Source organism: Triticum aestivum, chromosome 3A (assembly GCF_018294505.1).
Source record: "Triticum aestivum cultivar Chinese Spring chromosome 3A, IWGSC CS RefSeq v2.1, whole genome shotgun sequence".
Taxonomy (NCBI): Eukaryota; Viridiplantae; Streptophyta; class Magnoliopsida; order Poales; family Poaceae; genus Triticum; species Triticum aestivum.
The window spans coordinates 515440850-515463318 of record NC_057800.1 but is presented as its reverse complement, the minus strand read 5'-3'; positions in this window follow the sequence as shown (position 1 = coordinate 515463318).

The window sequence follows — 22469 nt, the reverse complement described above, 5'->3', positions numbered from 1 at the left end:
ATATTTTTGGTATAAAGATGCAAAGTAAAAAGTAAAAGCAAAGTAAAAAAGCAAAGCAAGATTAAAGTTATGGAGATTGATATGATGAGAATAGACTCGGGGCCATAGGTTTCACTAGTGGCTTCTCTCAAGAGCATAAGTATTCTACGGTGGGTGAACAAATTACTGTTGAGCAATTGACAGAATTGAGCATAGTTATGAGAATATCTAGGCATGATCATGTATATAGGCATCATGTCCGTGACAAGTAGATCGAAACGATTCTGCATCTACTACTATTACTCCACTCATCGATTGCTATCCAGCATGCATCTAGAGTATTAAGTTAAAAATAGAGTAACGTCTTAAGCAAGATGACATGATGTAGAGAGATAAATTCATGAAATTAACCCCATCTTGTTATCCTCGATGGCAACGATACCTTACGTGCCTTGCTGCCCCTTCTGTCATTGGGTAAGGACACCGCAAGATCGAACCCAAAGCTAAGCACTTCTCCCATGGCAAGAACTACCAATCTAGTTGGCCAAACCAAACGGATAATTTGAAGAGACTTGCGAAGATAACCAATCATACATAAAAGAATTCAGAGAAGATTCAAATATTATTCATAGATAGACTTGATCATAAACCCACAATTCATCGATCTCAACAAACACACCGCAAAAAGAAGATTACATCGAATAGATCTCCACAAGAGAGGGGGAGAACTTTGTATTGAGATCCAAAAAGAGAGAAGAAGCCATCTAGCTACTAACTATGGACCCGAAGGTCTAAGGTAAACTACTCACACTTCATCGGAGGGGCTAGGATGATGTAGAAGCCCTCCGTGATGACGGCCCTCTTCCGGTGGAGCTCCGGAACAGGCCCCAAGATGGGATCTCGTGGATACAGAAAGTTGTGATGGTGGAATTAGGTTTTTGGCTCCTGTTCTGATCGTTTGGGGGTACGTAGGTATATATAGGAGGAAGGAGTACGTCGGTGGAGCACCGAGGGGCCCACGAGGCAGGGGGCGCGCCCTAGGGGGGGGCGCCCCCACCCTCATGACCTCCTCTTTGACTCCCTGGAGTAGGGTCCAAGTCTCCTGGATCATGTTCGGTGAGAAAATCATGTTTCCGAAGATTTTATTCCGTTTGGACTCCGTTTGATATTCTGTTTCTCCGAAACACTGAAATAGGCAAAAAACAGCAATTCTGGGCTGGGCCTCCGGTTAATAGATTAGTCCCAAAAATAATATAAAAGTGGAAAATAAAGCCCAATATAGTCCAAAACAATAGATAATATAGCATGGAGCAATCAAAAATTATAGATATGTTGGAGACGTATCAGGCATCCCCAAGCTTAATTCCTGCTCGTCCTCGAGTAGGTAAATGATAAAAAGAGAATTTTTGATGCGGAGTGCTACTTGGCATAATTTCAATGCAAATCTTCTTAATTGTGGTATTAATATTCATATTAGAAAGATTCAAGACAAAAGTTTATATTGACATAAAAATAATAATACTTCAAGCATACTAACAAAGCAATTATATCTTCTCAAAATAACATGGCCAAAGAAAGTTATCCCTACAAAATCATATAGTCTGGCTATGCTCCATCTTCACCACACAAAGTATTTAAATCATGCACAACCCCGATGACAAGCTAAGCAATTGTTTCATACTCTAACTTTTTCAAAACTTTTTCAATCTTCACGCAATACATGAGCGTGAGCCATGGATATAGCACTATAGGTGGAAGAGAATGGTGGTTGTGGAGAAGACAAGAAGGAGAAGATAGTCTCACATCAACTAGGCGTATAAACGGGCTATGGAGATGCCCATCAATAGATATCAATGTGAGTGAGTAGGGATTGCCATGCAACGGATGCACTAGAGCTATAAGTATATGAAAGCTCAAAAAGAAACTAAGTGGGTGTGCATCCAACTTGCTTGCTCATGAAGACCTAGGGCAATTTGAGGAAGCCCATCATTGGAATATACAAGCCAAGTTCTATAATGTAAAATTCCCACTATTATATGAAAGTGACAACATATGAGACTCTCTATATGAAGAACTTGGTGCTACTTTGAAGCACAATATATGAGACTCGCTATATCATGGTGCTACTTTGAAGCACAAGTGTGGAAAAAAAGATAGTAGCATTGCCCCTTTTTTGGGGCCTTTTTTTTATTTGGCCTTTCTCCTTTTTTTGGGACAATGCTCTATTGAATGATGATCATCACACTTTTATTTATTTACATCTCAATGATTACAACTCGATTCTAAAACAAAGTATGACTCTATATGGATGCCTCCGGAGGTGTACCGGGATATGCAATGAATCAAGAGTGGTAAGTATGAAAAAATTATGAACGGTGGCTTTGCCACAAATACTATGTCAACTACATGATCATGCTAAGCAACATGACAATGATGAATGTGTCATGATGAACTAGATGGTGGAAAGTTGCATGGCAATATATCTCGGAATGGCTATGGAAATGCCATAATAGGTAGGTATGGTGGCTGTTTTGAGGAAGGTATATGGTAGGTGTATGATACCAGCGAAAGGTGCGCGGTATTAGAGAGGCTAGCAAAGGTGGAAGGGTGAGAGTGCGTATAATCCATGGACTCAACATTAGTCATAAAGAACTCATATACTTATTGCAAAAATCTAGAAGTTATCAAAGCAAAGTATTACGCGCATGCTCCTAGGGGGATAGATTGGTAGGAAAAGACCATCGCTCGTCCCCGACCTCCACTCATAAGGAAGACAATCAATAAATAAATCATGCTCCGACTTCATCACATAACGGTTCACCATACGTGCATGCTACGGGAATCACAAACTTTAATACAAGTATTCTTTAAATTCACAACTACTCAACTAGCATGACTTTAATATTATCACCTCCATATCTCAAAACAATTATCAAGCTTCAATCTTTTCTTAGTATTCAACACACTCAAAAGAAAGTTTCACAAATCTTGAATACCAAGCATATTATTATTACGCAAATTACTATGCTATTAAGAGACTCTCAAAATAATTTAAGTGAAGCATGAGAGATCAATAGTTTCTTTAAAACAAATCCACCACCGTGCTCTAAAAGATCTAAGTGAAGCACATAGAGCAAAATTATAACGCTCAAAAGATATAAGTGAAGCACATAGAGCAAAACTACTTAGCTCAAAAGATATAAGTGAAGCACATAGAGTATTCTATCAAATTTTAATTCATGTATGGCTCTCTCAAAAGGTGTGTACAGCAAGGATGATTGTGGCATACTAAGACACAAAGACACAAATAATACAAGACGCTCCAAGCAAAACACATATCATGTTGGTGAATAAAAATATAGCTCCAGGTAAATTACCGATGGAAGTGGACGAAAGAGGGGATGCCTTCCGGGGCATCCCCAAGCTTTGAATTTTTGGTGTCCTTGGATTATCTTGGGGGTTCCATGGGCATCCCCAAGCTTAGGCTCTTGCCACTCCTTGTTCCATGATCCATCAAAAGAATTCACCCAAAACTTGAAAACTTCACAACACAAAACTCAAAATAGAAAACTCGTGAGCTCCGTTAGCGAAAGAAAACAAAAGACCACTTCAAGGTACTGTAATGAACTCATTCTTTATTTATATTGGTGTTAAACCTACTGTATTCCAACTTCTCTATGGATTATAAACTATTTTACTAACCATAGATTCATCAAAATAAGCAAACAACACACGAAAAACAGAATCTGTCAAAAACAGAACAGTCTGTAGTAATCTGTAGCTAGCGCAAGATCTGGAACCCTAAAAATTCTAAAATAAATTTCTGGACGTGAGGAATTTATATATTAATCATCTTCAAAAATAATTAACTAAATAGCACTCTCCAAATAAAAATTACAGCATTTCTCGTGAGTGCTAAAGTTTCTGTTTTTTACAGCAAGTTCAACAAGACTTCCCCCAAGTCTTCCCAATGGTTCTACTTGGCACAAACACTAATTAAACACAAAAAATAAAACCAAAACAGAGGCTAAATAATTTATTCATTACTAAGCAGGAGCAAAAAGCAAGGAATAAAAATAAAATTGGGTTGCCTCCCAACAAGCGCTATCGTTTAACGCCCCTAGCTAGGCATAAAAGCGAGGATAGATCTAGGTATTGCCATCTTTGGTAGGAAATCCATAAGTGGCTCTCATGGTAGTTTCATCTAACACCCTCGATGCGACTATAGATCCCACGTGTTGAGGCACGACTTAGAGACATAATCGCATTGAAGGCATATGTCGCAAGTTAGGCAATCTTCACAACATCCCATGTAATATAAATCATAAAGGGGAGATAACATAGTTGGCTTACACTCGCTACGTCAATCAAGTACATAAATAACATTACATCAACCAAACACTCATGGCCCGACTACGGTGCCAAAATAAAAGAGAACCCAACATGCGACACGGTCCCAATCACCCCCAACTGGGCGCCACTACTGATCATCGGGAAAGGAAACATAGTAACATTGAGAGTCTTCGTCAAACTCCCACTTGAGCTCATACACGTCTCCTGGAGCAGAATCATCAGGCCCTGCATCTGGTGTAATAGTAATCTGTGAGCCATAGGGACTCAGCAATCTCGCACCCTCGCGATCAAGACTATTTAAGCTTATAGGTATGGCAAGGTAAAATATGAGTGGAGCTGCAGCAAGCGACTAGCAAGTATGGTGGCTAACTTATTCGCAAAAGAGAGCGAGAAGAGGAGGGAAAGCGCGAGCGAGAAACTAGAGAACAACCTGCGCAAACATTACTCCAACACCGTGTCCACTTCCCGGACTCCGCCGAGAAGAGGCCATCATGGTAACACACTCAGTTGATTCATTTTAATTAATTAAGGTTCAAATTATCTACAACCGGACATTAACAAATTCCCATCTGCCCATAACCGCGGGCACGGCTTTCGAAAGTTCAAATACCTGCAGGGGAGTCCCAACTTAGCCCATGACAAGCTCTCACGGTCAACGAAGGAATAGACCTCCTCCCAAGACGTTTCGATCAGACTCGGTATCTCGGTAATTCAAGACACTTCGACAGGTTAAAACAAGACCAGCAACACTGCCCGAATGTGCCGACAAATCCCGATAGGAGCTGCACATATCTCTTTCTCAAGGCACACTCAGATTGTCCAAACTTCCGGTAGGCCAGCCTAGATTGCCCCTGGTAGCCACCAGCGGCTGACGGTTTGGACCAACACTCAGAGGAGCACTGGCCTGGGGGGGGGGGGTTAAAATAATGATGACCCTTGAGTCTGCAGAACCCAAGGGAAAGAAAAGGCTAGGTGGCAAATGGTAAAAACCAAGGTTGGGCATTGCTGGAAAAGCTTTAATCAAGGCGAAATATCAAGGGGTTCCCATTATAACCCAACCGCGTAAGGAATGCAAAATCCGGCAACATAACACCGATATGACGGAAACTAGGGCGGCAAGAGTGGAACAAAACACTAGGCGAGAGGCCAAGCCTTCCACCCTTTACCAAGTATATAGATGCATTAAGATAACATAGCAATATAATGATATCCCAACAAGTAAATAAAAGATGTTCCAACAAGGAACGGCCTCCGATCTTCACCTGCAACTAGCAACGCTATAAGAGGGGCTAAGCAAAGCGGTAACATAGCCAATCAACGGTTTGCTAGGACAATGGTGGGTTAGAGGTTTGACATGGCAATTTGGGAGGCTTGCAAGCAAGTGGTAGGCATCGTAGCATTGGCATAGCAAAAGAGCGAGCAAACTAGCATAGCAAAGATAGTAGTGATTTCGAGGGTATGATCATCTTGCCTGCACAGTTGTCAGAGTTGGTTGGATCCTCGAAAGCAAACTCAACGGGCTCCTCGTTAGCGAACTCGTCTCCCGGCTCTTCCCAAACAAGACAAACAAGCAACAAGGATACAATCAACCACGTGCAAACTCAAACAACTCGATGCAAAGATGATATGCTATGCGGGATGCGATGCGGGATGCAAAATGCAAGATATGACAGGAAATGCATGAAACTGGCCTCAAGTTGGAAATCCAAGTGTGCCACGAGAAAGATGAGATGAAATCGCTTGAAAACGATATAAAGAACGCCGGAATCGGAGTTACGGTTTGGAAATGGCAAGCGATTCAAAAATGACACCGGTTTGCGATTTACAGCAAGTAGGCATCTAAATGCAACGAAATGAACATGCTACAGCACCCAAACATGACAACAAAATACATGGCAGGGATGCACACAAGATGCTTAACAAAAGTCTAGCAGTGAGCTACGGCCAATTCATCCATTAACAGGTTCAAACAAGCATGGCAAAAATGCATATGGAAAACAGATCTCAGACTTGGTGAAATTAACACTTGTCTGGAATTTCAGATCAGGTAGCACTCTACGGAGCAACAAAACTACATGCTACAGGACCTAAACATGGCAAAGTAAAGCATGGCATGGAGCTACTCAAAGATCTTAACAAAAGTCACTTAGTGACCTTGAGCCATAAGGGATCAGAAAATACAATTGCAAGCATGTGAACATAGCAAAAAACATAATCAGTTTTCAGACTTAGTGAAAACTGACACATGCTGAAATATAACTCAAGTAGGCATGTTTACGAGCTCGATGCACTCACTACGGTGCAAGTCATTACAAGACAAGCATACATCCATCAAGAAGGCACAAAATGCAAGCTATATATGGCAAGAACAATAGCATAGCATGCACGGATCAACTACAACATCGGCAAAGTTGCAAACAAGTTGACAATCTGCCCAGATTCACAAAGTAGCAAAAGTAGAGCTCGATTGACTCAAGCTAGGGTGCTCCATAATTGCAAATAAAGGCATGGATGGATATAGCACTACAAGATTAACAAAACATCCTTACTGATCATCCTCAAAAGAGGCACGGATCACTAGGAAACAACAAGAACATAAGGCATCATGAGATAAACAGCTCAAGGACTTAGTGGAATTGCTAAGTCCCTGAAAACAGAATTAGCAAGTGCACCACTTTGCAAGCTTGCACAAGGCACCACACGCATCCTAAAAATACATGGGTTGCACCTCTGGAGAGATGACAAAACCCTTAACAAAACACATGTAGAACTCATGGGCATAGCATGCACACATTAATCATGGCAAAAATGACAAAAACCTAAACGGAGTAGCAGATCTGACAATTAACTCAAGTAGCCCTCTTCTAATAGCATTTCGGGCATCAATATGAACTCAAATGAAAATGATACAATGGAATGAAATGATGTACTCTCTGAGATGAACATTTTGATATGCTATATGCATGAACCGGAGCTACGGATGCAAATTTACGGGGCTATGAACATGGGCACTTGAACTGCAGACTTGGGAAAAAATGAGGTCAACCCTAGGGTTCGTCCCAGATCTGGATCGCGCGCTTCCCGAGGTGGCTCCGGTGATGTGCGCTGTTCACCGGCGAGGAAAGTCGAGGGAGAGGAGGCCGGGGCTCCGCCGGCGAGGGCGCGGGGTCGCGGGGTCGGCGCGGGATCCGCTGGCGGCGAGGAGGAGGCGGCGCGGCCAGGGACAGGCGGTGGCGGCCCGGCGCCGGAGCCGAGGCGACGAGGTGGCGGCGGCGGCGGGGCGGTCCGCGGCGCCGGAGTGGCGGGCGACGGCGGCGCGATGAAGGAAGAGCGGGGCGGCGCGGGGAAGGCGGCGGCCGGGCTCGGGGGCCGGATCTGGGCCCGAGCGGGCCGGCGCGGCGGACGGCGGCGGGAGGCCACGTGTCGATGCGGCAGAGGACAGCGGTGGTGTCCGGCGCGCGGACGGACGTGTCCGGCGCACTGCGGGGAAAAATATCTAGGGTTAGGGGGGAGGAGACCCGGGATTTCGTGGAGGGATCTATTTATAGGCATAGAGGGAGCTAGGAGAGTCCAAATGAGGTGCGGTTTTCGGCCACGCGATCGTGATCGAACGCTCTAGATGATGGAGCAGAGTTAGGTGGGTTTTGGGCCAAATTGGAGGGGTGTTGGGCTGCAACACACACGAGGCCTTTTTGGTCCCTCGGTTAACCGTTGGAGTATCAAACGAAGTCCAAATGGTACGAAACTTGACAGGCGGTCTACCGGTAGTAAACCAAGGCCGCATGGAAAGTCTCGGTCCAATCCGGAAATGTTTAATCCCCACACACGAAAGAAAGGTAGAATTGACCACCGGAGGAGAACGAAGCGCCGGAATGCAAAACGGACAACAGGGAAAATGCTCGAATGCATGAGACGAACACGTATGCAAATGCAATGCACATGATGACGTGATATGAGATGCATGACAACGATAACAACACACGGAGACAAAGAATCTGAACCCGAGGAAATAAAATAACTTATCGCCGGAAACGGCAAGAGTTGGAGTACAAATTGGGAAAGTTACATCCGGGGTGTTACAACACTCCACCACTACGAAAGGATCTCGTCCCGAGATCTAGGACTGAAATAACGCCGAGTACTCAGAACGGAGGTGATCCTCGCGTTCCCAGGTAGCTTCACGGTCGGAATGGTGTGACCACTTGACTTTGAGAAATTTGATTGACTTGTTGCGAGTCTTGCGTTCAGTCTCTTCAAGAATAGCAACTGTGTGCTCACGATAAGAGAGATCTTCTTGGAGCTCAATGTCCTCGAAGTTGATGGTGCGGTCAGGAGTCTTGAAGCACTTTTGAAGCTGAGAGACATGGAACACGTCATGAACATTTGTAAAGTTTGAAGGAAGCTCGAGTTAATTGGCGAGGTCGCCTCTCTTGCTGACAATCTTGAAAGGTCCCACGTATCTGGGGGCAAGCTTCCCTTTGATACCGAAGCGACGAGTACCTTTCATAGGAGAGACATGGAGGTAAACATGATCTCCGATCTCGAAAGCCAAATCACGGTGCTTACTATCATAGTAGCTCTTCTGACGGGATTGGGCTGCTTTGAGGTTATCACGAATGACTTTGCACATTTCTTCTACCTCTGTGATTAAGTCATTACCCAAAAGCTGACGTTCACCGGTTTCAGACCAGTTGAGAGGGGTACGGCACTTCCTGCCATACAGAATTTCAAAAGGGGCCTTGCCCGAACTTGCTTGAAAACTGTTGTTGTAGGAGAATTCAGCATAAGGAAGACAATCCTCCCACTTCATGTCGAAAGAGATCACACAAGCCCTGAGCATATCTTCAAGAATCTGGTTGACACGCTCGACTTGACCACTAGTTTGAGGATGGAAAGCTGTGCTGAAGCGGATATTGGTGCCCATGGCCTTCTGAAAAGAATCCCAGAACTTCAAGGTAAAGATGCTGCCACGGTCTGAAGAGATCACTTGTGGAATACCGTGCAGAGAGACAATTCGAGAGGTATAGAGTTCCGCCAATTGAGCTGCAGTGATCGACTCTTTGATAGGCAGAAGTGAGCCACTTTGGTGAGTTTGTCGATGACAACGAATATAGTATCGTTGCCACGCTTGGACTTTGGAAACCCAGTCACGAAGTCCATTTCAATGTGGTCAAACTTCCATTCTGGAATGGCAAGAGGTTAGAGGAGACCAGCTGGCCTTTGGTGTTCTGCCTTCACTCTTCTGCAGACATCACATTCATTCACGAATTGAGCGATCTCGCGCTTCATTCGGGTCCACCAATAAGCTTGCTTGAGGTCCTGATACATCTTCGTGCTCCCAGAGTGGATGGAGAGGAGAGAATTGTGAGCCTCGTTCATGATCACTTTACGAAGTTCACCTTTGGGTACAACAATTCGATCCTCGAAGAAGAGAGTGTCCTTGTCATCAAGGCGGTAGCACTTGTACTTGGACTGACTCTTGGCAATCCCAATCTTCACCTTTTTCACCATAGCATCAAGAAGCTGGGCTTGGCGAATCTGGTCTTCTAAGGTAGGAGAGACTTGAAGGTTGGCGAGGAAACCTTGAGGAACAACTTGCAGATTAAGTTTGCGGAAAGCTTCACAAAGCTCGGGTTGATAAGGCTTAAGAATCAGACTGTTGCAGCAAGCTTTCCTGCTCAATGCGTCTGCAATCACATTGGCCTTGCCTGGAGTATACTCAATGCTCGGATTATACTCTTGAATCATTTCGACCCATCGAGTTTGCCTGAGGTTGAGATTAGGCTGAGTGAAGATGTACTTGAGACTCTTGTGATCAGTGAAAATGTCCACTTTTCTTCCCAATAGAAGATGTCTCCAAGTCAAAAGAGCATGCACAACTGCCGCCAACTCGAGATCATGAGTGGGGTAGTTTTTCTCATTAGGCTTCAACTGGCGAGAGGTATAAGCAACAACTTTCTTCTCTTACATCAATACTGCGCCAAGACCTGGGAGAGAGGCATCACAAAAGACCTCGTACGGCTTGGATTCATCAGGCGGAGTCAGAACTGGAGCAATGATCAATTTCTCTTTGAAAGTGTTGAAAGCAATGTCACACTCCGGAGACCAAACGTACTTGACGTGCTTTTGGTGAAGATTAGAGAGAGCCTTCGCGATCTTAGAAAAGCTTTCAATGAACCTTCGGCAATAGCTTGCGAGACCAAGAAAATTACGGAGTTGCTTCACGTTTTGAGGAGGTTCCCAATTCATAATTGCAGACACCTTCTCAGGATTCACGGCAATGCCCTTGGCGGAGATGATATGACCAAGATAAAGAACCTCATCGAGCCAAAATTCACACTTGGAGAACTTGGCGTAGAACTGATGTTCTCTGAGCCTATCAAGAACCAAACGCAAGTGCTTGGCATGATCTTCCTTGTTCTTCGAGAAAACCAGAATGTCGTCGAGATAGACCAAAATGAAGTCATTGGTGTAGGCGTTGAAGATGAAGTTCATCATGCGAGAGAACGTTGGAGGAGCGTTGACGAGGCCAAAAGACATGACAGTGTATTCATATGAACCAAAGCTTGTCCTGAAAGCCGTCTTGGGAATATCTTACTCATGGATACGAATCTGATGATAGCACATACGGAGATCAAGCTTGGAGAATACTTGAGCACCTTTGAGTTGTTCGAACAGCTCATTGATGTTGGGAAGTGGGTATTTGTTCTTGATGGTCTTCTTGTTCACTGGACGGTAATCAACACAAAGTCGGTCCGTTCCATGCTTCTTCTTCACAAAAAGAACACCACAACCCCACGGAGAAGAACTAGGCCGGATGAGACCCATTTTCTCTTGAATATCGAGTTGCTTCTTCAGCTCCTTCAACTCTTCAGGTCCGACCTTGTAAGGACGTTTGCACACAGGTTCCGTGCCAGGATCAAGATCAATAACAAATTCAACTGGCCGGTGCGGAGGCATTCCTGGGAGCTCTTCTGGAAAGACGTCTTGATATTCGCAAACGACTGGAATTTGAGAGATGGCATCGAGTTCACCCTTCTCATTAAGAGAAAACAGACGGATAGTATTATCCCAAGCGGCAAAGACAATTACATCCTCAGACGAATGAGTCAATTGAATCTGCCTGGCAGCACAATCAAGCTGAGCCTTGTGCTTAGAAAGCCAATCCATCCTGAGAATAAGATCAATATCCAAGTTACCAAGAACCATCGGAGAAGCCAGAAACTTGAAATCACCCATCATGATAGAAATATCCGGAATCTCGTGATTAGCAAGCAAACATTTACCCGGAGAGACAACTGCTAACGGTTTATGCATAACTTGGGAAGTCAACTCATGCTTAGATGCAAAAGGTTTCGAGATGAAGCAATGCGATGCACTAGTGTCAAAAAGAACTTTTGCAGGAACATCATTAACAGGAAGGTTACCCATGATCACATCTGACGAGTCCTCTGCCTGAGCTGCATTCATCAAATTGACCTTGGCGTGCTTGGGGTTATGCTTGACCACAGCTGTACTTGCCGATCTGACAGGAGGAGGAGGAAGACGCCTCTGGTTGAAACACTTGTTGGCATAGTGACCCTTCTGTTGGCACTTGTTGCACGTGACCTCTGAAAGCGGATGGTGATACGGAGCACTCGATCTTGGAGCTTGAGACGAAGTCTTGTTCTGAAAGCCAGGGTTGGGTGGGTGGGAAGAACCACTGCTACCTTTGCTCTTCTGCTGATACGGCTGACGGAACGGAGGAGGAGGAGGCCAATACTTCTGCTGCTTGGCCACTTGAGTAGAGGAAGAAGGAGTAACATCTCTGACTCGCTTCTTGGAAGCATCACACCTCAACTGAGCAGCCTCTTGCTTCAGTGCCATGTTGTAGAACTCATCGTACCTCAAGGGCTCGAAGAGAACAAGAGCTAGCTGAATTTCTTCTCTGAGACCACCCCTGAACTGATATATCATGCTCTTCTCATCAAGGACGTCCTGCTTGGCAAAGCGGGCGAGCTTCTGGAACAACTTGTTGTAGTCATAGACAGACAAAGAGCCTTGCTTCAGATTGCGGAATTCCTCACGCTTACTTTCAACCACGCTCTGGGGAATATGATGAGCTCGGAAATCTCGATGGAAATCATCCCAAGTGATAACATGTCCACCTCTGGAGTCCTTGTACTGCTGGAACCATTCTACAACTTGATCTTTGAGTTGGAAGGAAGCGAACTTAACAAAGTCCTCAGACCTGATGTTACTGCACTCGAAATGCTTGCACAGATCCATAAGCCAATCGTCAGCATCGGTTGCCTCAACACAATTGCTGAAAGTCTTTGGCCCGTTAGCAAGGAACTGGTTGAGTGTAGCAAAGTGATTCTGATTGCTGCCTTGATTCCCTTGGTTTCCTTGATTGCGCTCTTGAAGAATTTGCATGATCAACTGTGTGTTTGCATTGGTTGCGGCCATCACAGCTTGCCATGCCTTCGGAGGAGGTGGAGGTGGTGGCGGGTCAGGATTCGGAGTCGTGCGCGTTGGAGGAGCCATCCTGAAGAGGTTGACTACCATTAGCACATTGACAAATAAATATTGAAGCTGAATCCAACGGAATGAAAATTGCAACATATAGTCTTCACATCTGAACAAAATGAACGAATGCATTCCTCTTGAAATGGTCACATATCCATAAATTGAGAAGCCACGTAGAATTAAGGTAGAGAAATAATTCAACAAGGTACAGATCAAGAACGAATAATCGGTAAGAAATCCCAATCTCAAACCAATATCCGTGGAAGAAGAACTAGAGCTACTAGAATTCCCACCTATGAAACTCCCGAACCTTTCTGGTTATGCAATCAGGTGTTGGGGATATAGGGGAAGCATAATATCTCACCCAAACTAGCAATTCCTACATCCAGCTGTATCCATCCTTCAACACATAACCAAGAAACCTTCGAAAACCATCTACCTCAACCTTCGAAAAGCATCCGTTATACAAGTTATGGCGATACTCCCGAACTCCCGCCCCAGTACTGGGTGGCATCGAGGTTATCTCACCAACGAACTGCATAAAAGAGATTTTCGATGTCGGCGTACTAAACTCAGGTATTCCAGAACTGCAACGATAAAATTATGATGACAACACCTCAGAGCTCAACTCCCCGGGACACTTCCACTAAACCCCTGACAGGAGGCACCAAGACAATGTTCTCATCATAAAACCATCGGAACGATTCCAAGATACCTGCGTGATCCTAAATTTTTTTAGTGAAATTTGAGAAGAGAAGAATCAAAACTCTGCATCAGGATGCCTTACCAGAGCAATGAGGAGACTGGGAAGTAAAAAGAATTCCTAAACTCTCCGATATATAATTTCTAATTGACTCAAAACATTTTTCTAGACACAACTTGGCCACTAGAAACGATCAAGCAATGGGGCTCCTAAGGTAGGGGAAGTCTCTGATTACCAACTTGTAACACGCTCGATGCGACTATAGCTCCCACGTGTCGAGGCACGACTTAGAGACATAATCGCATTGAAGGCATATGTCGCAAGTTAGGCAATCTTCACAACATCCCATGTAATATAAATCATAAAGGGGAGATAACATAGTTGGCTTACACTCGCCACGTCAATCAAGTACATAAATAACATTACATCAACCAAACACTCATGGCCCGACTAAGGTGCCAAAATAAAAGAGAACCCAACATGCGACACGGTCCCAATCACCCCCAACTGGGCACCACTATTGATCATCAGGAAAGGAAACATAGTAACATTGAGAGTCTTCGTCAAACTCCCACTTGAGCTCATACGCGTCTCCTGGAGCGGAATCATCAGGCCCTGCATCTGGTGTAATAGTAATCTGTGAGCCACAGGGACTCAGCAATCTCGCACCCTCGCGATCAAGACTATTTAAGCTTATAAGTATGGCAAGGTAAAATATGAGTGGAGCTGCAGCAAGCGACTAGCAAGTATGGTGGCTAACTTATTCGCAAAAGAGAGCGAGAAGAGGAGGCAAAGCGCGAGCGAGAAACTAGAGAACAACATGCGCAAACATTACTCCAACACCGTGTCCACTTCCCGGACTCCGCCGAGAAGAGGCCATCACGGTAACACACTCAGTTGATTCATTTTCATTAATTAAGGTTCAAATTATCTACAACCGAACATTAAAAAATTCCCATCTGCCCATAACCGCGGGCACGGCTTTCGGAAGTTCAAATACCTGCAGGGGAGTCCCAACTTAGCCCATGACAAGCTCTCACGGTCAATGAAGGAATAGACCTCCTCCCAAGACGTTCCGATCAGACCCGGTATCTCGGTAATTCAAGACACTTCGACAGGTTAAAACAAGACCAACAACACCGCCCGAATGTGCCGACAAATCCCGATAGGAGCTGCACATATCTCTTTCTCGGGGCACACTCAGATTGTCCAAACTTCCGGTAGGCCAGCCCAGAGTTGCCCCTGGTAGCCACCGGCGGCTGCGGTTTGGACCAACACTCAGAGGAGCACTGGCCCGGGGGGGTTAAAATAATGATGACCCTTGAGTCTGCAGAACCCAAGGGAAAGAAAAGGCTAGGTGGCAAATGATAAAAACCAAGGTTGGGCATTGCTGGAAAAGCTTTAATCAAGGCGAAATATCAAGGGGTTCCCATTATAAAGCAACCGCGTAAGGAACGCAAAATCCGGGAACATAACACCGATATGACGGAAACTAGGGCGGCAAGAGTGGAACAAAACACTAGGCGAGAGGCCGAGCCTTCCACCCTTTACCAAGTGTATAGATGCATTAAGATAACATAGCAATATAATGTTATCCCAACAAGTAAATAAAAGATGTTCCAACAAGGAACGGCCTCCGATCTTCACCTGCAACTAGCAACGCTATAAGAGGGGCTAAGCAAAGCGGTAACATAGCCAATCAACGGTTTGCTAGGACAATGGTGGGTTAGAGGTTTGACATGGCAATTTGGGAGGCTTGCAAGCAAGTGGTAGGCATCGTAGCATTGGCATAGCAAAAGAGCGAGCAAACTAGCATAGCAAAGATAGTAGTGATTTCGAGGGTATGATCATCTTGCCTGCACAGTTGCCAGAGTTGGTTGGATCCTCGAAAGCAAACTCAACGGGCTCCTCGTTAGCGAACTCGTCTCCCAGCTCTACCCAAACAAGACAAACAATCAACAAGGATACAATCAACCACGTGCAAACTCAAACAACTCGATCAAAGATGATATGCTATGCGGGATGCAAAATGCAAGATATGACAGGAAATGCATGAAACTGGCCTCAACTTGGAAATCCAAGTGTGCCACTGGAAAGATGAGATGAAATCGCTTGAAAACGATATAAACAACACCGGAATCGGAGTTACGGTTTGGAAATGGCAAGCGATTCAAAAATGACACCGGTCTGCGATTTACAGCAAGTAGGCATCTAAATGCAACGAAATGAACATGCTACAACACCCAAACATGACAACAAAATACATGGTAGGGATGCACACAAGATGCTTAACAAAAGTCTAGCAGTGAGCTACGGCCAATTCATCCATTAACAGGTTCAAACAAGCATGGCAAAAATGCATATGGAAAACAGATCTCAGACTTAGTGAAATTAACACTTGTCTGGAATTTCAGATCAGGTAGCACTCTTCGGAGCAACAAAACTACATGCTACAGGACCTGAACATGGCAAAGTAAAGCATGGCATGGAGCTACTCAAAGAGCTTAACAAAAGTCACTTAGTGACCTTGAGCCAAAAGGGATCAGAAAATACAATTGCAAGCATGTGAACATAGCAAAAAACATAATCAGTTTTCAGACTTAGTGAAAACTGACACATGCTGAAATATAACTCAAGTAGGCATGTTTACGAGCTCGATGCACTCACTACGGTGCAAGTCATGATAAGGCAAGCATACATCCATCAAGAAGGCACAAAATGCAAGCTAGACATGACAAGAACAATAGCATAGCATGCACGGATCAACTACAACATCATCGGCAAAGTTGGAAACAAGTTGACAATCTGCCCAGATTCACAAAGTAGCAAAAGTAGAGCTCGATTGACTCAAGCTATAGTGCTCCATAATTCCAAACAAAGGCATGGATGGATAGATCACTACAAGATTAACAAAACATCCTTACTGATCATCCTCAAAAGAGGCACGGATCACTAGGAAACAACAAGAACATATGGCATCATGAGATAAACAGCTCAAGGACTTAGTGGAATTGCCAAGTCCCTGAAAACAGAATTAGCAAGTGCACCACTTTGCAAGCTTGCACAAGGCACCACACGCATCCTAAAAATACATGGGTTGCACCTCTGGAGAGATGACAAAACCCTCAACAAAACACATGTAGAACTCATGGGCATAGCATGCACACATTAATCATGGCAAAAATGACAAAAACCTAAACGGAGTAGCAGATCTGACAATTAACTCAAGTAGCCCTCTTCTAATAGCATTTCGGGCATCAATATGAACTCAAATGAAAATGATGCAATGGAATGAAATGATGTACTCTCTGAGATGAACATTTTGATATGCTATATGCATGAACCGAAGCTACAAATGCAAAGTTACGGGGCTATGAACATGGGCACTTGAACTGCAGACTTGGGAAAAAAATGAGAGGTCAACCCTAGGGTTCGTCCCAGATCTGGATTGCACGCTTCCCGAGGTGGCTCCGGCGATGTGCACTGTTCACCGACGAGGAAAGTCGAGGGAGAGGAGGCCGGGGCTCCGCCGGCGAGGGCGCGGGGTCGGCGCGGGATCCGCGGGCGGCGAGGAGGAGGCGGCGCGGCCGGGGACGGGCAGTGGCGGCCCGGCGCCGGAGCCGAGGCGACGAGGTGGCGGCGGCGGCGGTGGGGCGTTCCGTGTCGCCAGAGTGGCGGGCGACGGCGGCGCGACGAAGGAAGAGCGGGGCGGCGCGGGGAAGGCGACGGCCGGGCTCGGGGGCCGGATCTGGGCCCGAGCGGGCCGGCGCGGCGGACGGCGGCGGGAGGCCACGTGTCGACGCGGGAGAGGACGGTGATGGTGTCCGGCGCACGGACGGACGTGTCCGGCGCGCTGCGGGGAAAAATATCTAGGGTTATGGGGGAGGAGACCCGGGATTTCGTGGAGGGATCTATTTATAGGCATAGAGGGAGCTAGGAGAGTCCAAATGAGGTGCGGTTTTCGGCCACGCGATCGTGATCGAACGCTCTAGATGATGGAGCAGTGTTAGGTGGGCTTTGGGCCAATTTGGAGGGGTGTTGGGCTGCAACACACATGAGGCCTTTTCGGTCCCTCGGTTAACCGTTGGAGTATCAAACGAAGTCCAAATGGTATGAAACTTGACAGGCGGTCTACCGGTAGTAAACCAAGGCCGCATGGCAAGTCTCGGTCCAATCCTGAAATGTTTAATCCCCACACACGAAAGAAAGGTAGAATTGACTACCGGAGGAGAACGAAGCGCCGGAATGCAAAACGGACAACGGGGAAAATGCTCGAATGCATGAGACAAACACGTATGCAAATGCAATACACATGATGACGTGATATGAGATGCATGACAATGATAACAACACACGGAGACAAAGAACCCGAACCCGAGGAAATAAAATAACTTAACGGCGGAAACGGCAAGAGTTGGAGTACAAATCGGGAAAGTTACATCCGGGGTGTTACATTTCATATGGAAATTTTATTTTCTTTCTTTGAAACTGTTACATGCCCTTTTTTAATGGAAATTGAAATCTAATATTCCCTTCCTTCATATCAATAATCGCACCAACCGTTCTAAGGAAAGGTCTACCAAGAATAATAGGGCAAGAAGGATTGCAATCTATATCAAGAACAATGAAATCTACGGGCACATAATTCCTATTTGCAACAATAAGAACATCATTAATCCTTCCCATAGGTTTCTTAATAGTGGAATCCGCAAGATGCAAGTTTAGAGAGCAATCATCAAAATTACGGAAATCTAGCAAATCACACAAAGTCTTGGGAATAGTAGAGACACTAGCACCCAAATCACACAAAGCATAAAACTCGTGATCTTTAATTTTAATTTTAATAGTTGGTTCCCACTCATCATAGAGGTTTCTAGGGATAGAAACTTTCAACTCAAGTTTTTCTTCATAAGATTGCATCAAGGCATCAACAATATGTTCGGTGAAGGCTTTATTTTTACTATAAGCATGTGGAGATTGCAACAAGGAAATACAATCAATTAAAGAACAACTTTCATAATTAAATTCCTTGAAATCCAATATAGTGGGTTTAGCAACATCTAGATTTTTATTTCTTTCAATCCCACTTTCATCAATTTCATCATTAAAATCTAAATACTCCGAATTTTTAGAACGCCTTCTAGGTAAAGGAAGATCATATTCAGTTTCATCAAGATTCATATTGCAAAACAAAGATTTAATAGGGGACACATCAATAACTTTTAGATCTTCATCTTGATTTTCATAGGAATTGGAGGAACACTCTTTAATAAATGCATCTTTGGAAGCACGCATCCTAGCGGTTCTTTCCTTGCACTCATCAATGGAAATTCTCATGGCTTTGAGAGACTCATTGATATCATGCTTAGGAGGAATAGATCTAAACTTTAAAGAATCAACCTCAAGAGAAATTCTATCAACGTTTCTAGCCCAATCATCAACTTTAAGCAATTTCTCTTCAAGCAAAGCATTAAAATTCTTTTGTGAATTCATAAACTCTTTAACACTATTCTCAAATTCAGAGGGCATCTTATTATAATTTCCATAAGAGTTGTTGTAGGAATTCCCATAATTATTAGAAGGAATACTAGGATATGTCCTAGGATTAAAATTCCCTCTATAAGCGTTGTTACCCAAATTATTCCTACCAACAAAATTCACATCCATAGATTCATTGTTATTCTCAATCAAAGTAGACAAAGGCATATCATTAGGATCAGAAGAAACACTCTTAGTAGAGTTCATCCATCTTTCCACTCAACACATTGATTTCTTCTATCGCATGCACTTTCTATTAGGAGATCTTTCAGTATGCCATTGAGAATAATTAACCATAATATTATCTAGGAGTTTAGTAGCATCTCCTAAAGTGATTTCCATAAAAGTGCCTCCCGCGGCCGAATCTAAAAGATTTCTAGAAGCAAAATTCAATCCAGCATAAAAAATTTGTATAATCATCCACAAATTCAAACCATGAGTAGGTCAATTACGTATCATTAATTTCATTGTCTCCCAAGCTTGTGCAACATGTTCATGATCAAGTTGTTTAAAGTTCATAATATCGTTTCTAAGAGAGATGATCTTAGCGGGAGGAAAATACTTAGAGATAAAAGCATCTTTGCACTTGTTCTATGAATCAATACTATTCTTAGGCAAAGACAAAAACCAAGCTTTAGCACGATCTCTAAGCGAAAAAGGAAATAGCTTCAATTTAACGACATCATTATCGACATCTTTTTTCTTTTGCATATCACATAAATCAACGAAGCTATTCAGATATGTAGCGGCATCTTCACTAGGAAGGCCGGTGAATTGATCTTTCATAACAAGATTCAACAAAGCAGTATTAATTTCACAAGATTCAGCATCGGTAAGAGGAGGAATCGGAGTGCTAAGGAAATCATTATTATTGGTATTGGTGAAGTCACACAATTTAGTATTATCTTGAGCCATCGCGACAAACAAGCAATCTAACACACGAGCAAACAAAAAGGCAAGTGGGCAAAAAGAGGCAAATAGAGAGGGAGGATAGAGAGAGAGAGAGAGAGAGGGCGAATAAAACGGCAAGGGTGAATTGGGGGGAGAGGAAAACGAGAGGCAAATGGCAAATAATGTAATGCGAGAGATAGGGATTGTGATGGGTACTTGGTATGTTGACTTTTTGCGTAGACTCCCCGGCAACGGCGCCAGAAATCCTTCTTGCTACGTCTTGAGCTTGCTTTGGTTTTCCCCGAAGAGGAAGGGATGATGCAGTAGAGTAGCGTAAGTATTTCCCTCAGCTTTTGAGAACCAAGGTATCAATCCAGTAGGAGGCCACGCTCAAGTCCCTCATACCTGCACAAAATGATAGCTACTCGCAACCAACGCGATTAGGGGTTTTCAATCCCTTCACGGTCACTTACGAGAGTGAGATCTGATAGATATAATATTTTTGGTATTTTTGGTATAAAGATGCAAAGTAAAAATTCAAATCAAAGTAAAAAAGCAAAGCAAGATTAAAGTGATGGAGATTGATATGATGAGAATAGACCCGGGGCCGTAGGTTTCACTAGTGGCTTCTCTCAAGAGCATAAGTATTCTACAGTGGGTGAACAAATTACTGTTGAGCAATTGACAGAATTGAGCATAGTTATGAGAATATCTAGGCATGATCATGTATATAGGCATCACGTTCGTGACAAGTAGATCGAAACGATTCTGCATCTACTACTATTACTCCACTCATCGACCGCTATCCAGCATGCATCTAGAGTATTAAGTTAAAAACAGAGTAACGCCTTAAGCAAGATGACATGATGTAGAGAGATAAATTCATGCAATATGAAATAAACCCCATCTTGTTATCCTCGATGGCAACGATACAATACATGCCTTGCTGCCCCTTCTGTCACCGGGTAAGGACACCGCAAGATCGAACCCAAAGCTAGGCACTTCTCCCATGGCAAGAACTACCAATCTAGTTGGCCAAACCAAATGGATAATTCGAAGAGACTTGCAAAGATAACCAATCATACATAAAAGAATTCAGAGAAGATTGAAATATTATTCATAGATAGACTTGATCATAAACCCACAATTCATCAGTCTCAACAAACACACCGCAAAAAGAAGATTACATTGAATAGATCTCCACAAGAGAGGGGGAGAACTTTGTATTGAGATCCAAAAAGAGAGAAGAAGCCATGTAGCTACTAACTATGGACCCGAAGGTCTGAGGTAAACTACTCACACTTCATCGGAGGGGCTATGATGATGTAGAAGCCCTCTGTGATGACGTCCCTCTTCCAGCGGAGCTCCGGAACAGGCCCCAAGATGGGATCTCGTGGATACAAAAAGTTGCGGCGATGGAATTAGGTTTTTGGCTCCTATTCTGATCGTTTGGGGTACGTAGGTATATATAGGAGGAAGGAGTACGTCGGTGGAGCACGGAGGGGCCCACGAGGCAGGGGCGCGCCCTAGGGGGGTGCGCCCCCCAACCTCATGACCTCCTCTTTGACTCCCTGGAGTAGGGTCCAAGTCTCCTGGATCACGTTCGGTGAGAAAATCACGTTCCCGAAGATTTTATTCCGTTTGGACTCCGTTTGATATTCTGTTTCTCCGAAACACTGAAATAGGCAAAAAACAGCAATTCTGGGTTGGGCCTCCAGTTAATAGGTTAGTCCCAAAAATAATATAAAAGTGGAAAATAAATCCCAATATAGTCCAAAATAGTAGATAATATAGCATGGAGCAATCAAAAATTATAGATACGTTGGAGACATATCAATTACTATATGGTTTATTTGGTGGAAGATTATATGTTCAGATCCAATATGTTATTTAATACCCTTCTAAGCATGTTTATCGTTTTGAGTAGTTACCTTTGTTCTTGAGGTCATGGGAGAAATCATGTTGCAAGTAATCATGTGAATTTGATATGTGTTCGATATTTTGATAGTATGTATGTTGTGATTCCCTTAGTGGTGTCATGTGAACGTCGACTACATGACACTTCACCATATTTGGGCCTAAGGGAATGCATTGTGGATTATCAATTAGATGATGGGTTGCGAGAGTGAAAGAAGCTTAAACCCTAGTTTATGCGCTATTCCATAAGGGACCGATTGGATCCAAAAGTTTAATGCTATGGTTATAATTTATTCTTAATACTTTTATCGTAGTTGCAGATGCTTGCGGGAGGGTTAATCATAAGTAGGAGGTTTGTTCAAGTAATAGCAACACCTAAGCACCGGTCCACCCACATATCAAGTTATCAAAGTAGCAAACACGAATCGAACCAACATGATGAAAGTGACTAGATGAAATTCCCGTGTACCTTCAAGAATTCTTTGCTTATCATAAGAGACCATTTTGGCATGTCCTTTGCCTCAAAAGGATTGGGCTACCTTTCTGCACTTTTGTTACTATTATCATTACTTGCTCGTTA